This window comes from Pinus tabuliformis, chromosome 5_2 (assembly GCF_031772625.1).
Source record: "Pinus tabuliformis cultivar Carrire ecotype Pingquan chromosome 5_2, CPIR1, whole genome shotgun sequence".
In the NCBI taxonomy this organism is placed as follows: domain Eukaryota; kingdom Viridiplantae; phylum Streptophyta; class Pinopsida; order Pinales; family Pinaceae; genus Pinus; species Pinus tabuliformis.
In genome coordinates, this window is record NC_142306.1 from 133,823,526 (window position 1) to 133,826,813 (window position 3,288).

The window sequence follows — 3,288 nt, forward strand, 5'->3', positions numbered from 1 at the left end:
CAGTTGGACTTTTTCAGTTATAGAGTTTGAAAAAGGCCAAAAGAAACTGCTCTGGAGATCTAGGCAGAGGGTGTGCCAAACCTTTCGCGAAACCACAGAATACGTTTTACGGTACGGGTGGTCGATCTTCGTGAATGCTGTGTTCACTACATCGCGATCAGTAGGGCGGCCGACACGGCTTCCTAAGGATAAAGGATAAATGCCTATAGGGGTCTCCCAATATACGCGACGGTACGCGGGAGCACAAATCCGTATTAGTGCTATCGTCCCTCAGGAGGAATCACCCACCTTCGTAGAGATCGACAGTCACTACGTTTAACGACGCCGGAACACGTCTCTACCTAGACCTCTATTGTGAGCGTTATGTTACAAAGCGTTTTTAGATTCATTCAATATATTTTAAGTTGATGTTGTTTAGCAGTTTGTCTTTCAGGATCACCACGAGATGTATTGGTACAAATTTCTAAATGCAGCTAAAATGATAAGCAAGCTTTTACAATCTCTTTAGCTTTGAAAATCCTAACTACTGAGGGGAGAGAAGAACATTATCTTTCCACACAGAGCACAAAGCACAAACTAATGCACTTTCCCCTAGATCAATCACGCAAACTTATCAAAAATGCAAATGCAAGATGCATGTATTTCTTTTCTTTTCCCTTAATGTTGATGTAAACAAAAGGAAACTGTCGTATAATTTTTGAATTCAATTTGAAGCGTAAACAAACAAGTTTTGTCTAAAATCAAAAGACGCCTTACAGGTATTTGTTTCGACACTAAAAGTGTATGAATTCAAACCATAAGATGAAAAACAAACAAACTCAAACAGCCATGAACAGTAATAAAACTAACTCTTAAGATCACAAAGACACTTTTACAGTTCAAGATCTAAGAGGCCACAACTATACTGGTTTGCTTTTCACAATGGGAAACTGTAACTGAAACAAGAAATACTGAAAGAACAATCACAATTTCATCACACAACTGAGGCGGAATAATGTGAAGGAAATTTGGTTTACAGCAAGTACAAATGACAAGCAATCAGCAGCAAAATAACAGTGAAAAACAGGGCCAAGACTCAGTGGGAAACCTCAGGAAGACATAGCCTAACTGGTTCAGCGCAGGCTCTAGTCTGTCAAACTGACTCTCAGCGCAGTTCCCGAAGGGAGTACCTACGCTGAAATGCAGACTGCCTGTGGACAGCCTGCACCGAGACACGAGAGTTGCGTTTACAAGGATTTCCGGGTCATAAAAAGCTCAAAAATTCACTGTTTTTGCTGAAATAAAAAGCTATAGGTCAAGTACAAGCTAAGGGATGATCAAGAGGATGAAAAGCTATCACAAAGAGCACAAGAGTCCTTGAGGATCAGCTCTTCAAATCATAAACTTGCTCAGAAACTGAGCCAGAGCAGCTGCCCTCTACTTTGCAATTGAAGGACTCAATTGTAGTTCGATTTGGTGCTCTCCTTGTTTATGAGATGAATAGCAAGAAACACAATAAACCAACAAGATACTAGGCTCCCCAGTGGAGTCGCCAGTTTGTTGTGGGGAAAAATATCCGACTCGGAATGATTCTATCCCTACTCTAAGGGTGATAGTTCCTTAGCAACAACTGAAAGTAAAGCTTTGATATTTTCCTTTATGAAAGTACAGAGAAGGAAGAAAAGATTGACCAACCGATGTCTCTCGCTTTTGTCGATCCTGTCTTCTCTCATTGCCTCTTGTTCCCAGCTCCTTGCTCCCTTTGCCGGCCCAGCTACACAAAGATCCTGCAAAAACAAGAGAGGGAAACTACAAGAAACAAGTACTCATAACTGATGCATGGATTAGAGTGAATCAGATATACAAGTAAATACAAAACATCAATGCAATACAAGTATATAGAAGAACATTCAAAGCTTTATTGATAGAAGTAAAAGGTTCTGAGAAGGTTACAACCATAAATGGCTCCAATCCAGCAGCACCTCCCCAGCAGCAAGAAATCTCCTCTTCCCCTCTATAAAAGCAATCACCCAATAGCTCTAACTGTAAACCAACAACACTTCCTTGCTTTGCCCAAAATTCCAGCCTCCTGAGCTCATAGGAGAGAGCTCAATATATAGATGAATTGAGAAAGGATGAGTCAGCTTGCAACTGATGTGTAGCTGCCTTGTGTCCTCTCTCTCTTCAGTTAATCTTTAGTTAGTCTTCAGTTCTTGAGTCCACTTGGTGAACCTTGCTTCCACTTGGAGAAACAAAGCCTCTGACTCATCACAAGGCGAAATACCTGATCCAAGTGTCATTTTTGGAAGTTTCCAAGGTAATGACTCACTGTGCCACATGTCCAATCTCGCCCAGCGCAGGTAGCCTTCATTGATTTTGACTTCCAGCGCAGGTACAAGGAAGAGCAGTTGACTTCCAGCGCAGATGCTCAGTGGAGTAGCTGACATGATCCAAAAATAGCCTGTTTTTGAGTGTTTTCAGGTGGAGAACTGATCAGGAGTGCTGTGGTTTGCTGACCTTGTTCCTCTAGGGGTAAGAACAACATGTTTAGGGACTGAGGATCCCTGTAATTATTGACATTTCATGCTCCATGCTGCGAGGCACAAAAATGTCTATAACAATTAGGACACCCCACATATGGTCTTTGGTCTACCATGCATAGATGAATATCATATATGTGTAATTCAACATGTGATGTAGTAATAAAATATGCATATAATAGATATTGCATACATAGGGGAACAAGTGGTGTACTAATATTAATAATATATGACCCAACAATTCATTTTTCCACACAACATATTTCTTGGAAATTGAACTACAAACGCATGATGAATTCTCTTTGGGATTCTCCTGAATAACAATTGATGCTTTCAAGAGATGGATTTATCTTAATACCTAATGAATGAGTTCAACTAAGATTGTTTAGATTCACAAAATGATGGTGAGTAATTCCACTATACTTAGCTCATCCTCTTATTTGTAATGATTGATTGGAAGCCACAATCAAAAGTAGACTATGACATGTCGATTACCAAGCCCTTTACTCTAACTAAGTTCAGTGTACTGAGAAACAATCTAGATAAAATAAGTGCAAGAAAATACCAATTGAACATTTTATAGGTGATATAGAAGATGTCAAAAATTGGAAATGTATAGAAAAATTAAGAGCTTAAGTTCAAGTGCACATAAGAACAAGAAGATAAAGATACTCAAGATAATTAGCTGTACAATTTATTCCAATGCCAAGATAGAATTAAAGGGATAATGAACCAATCTTGCCTTTTCCAATTTGAAGCCTCATGATAC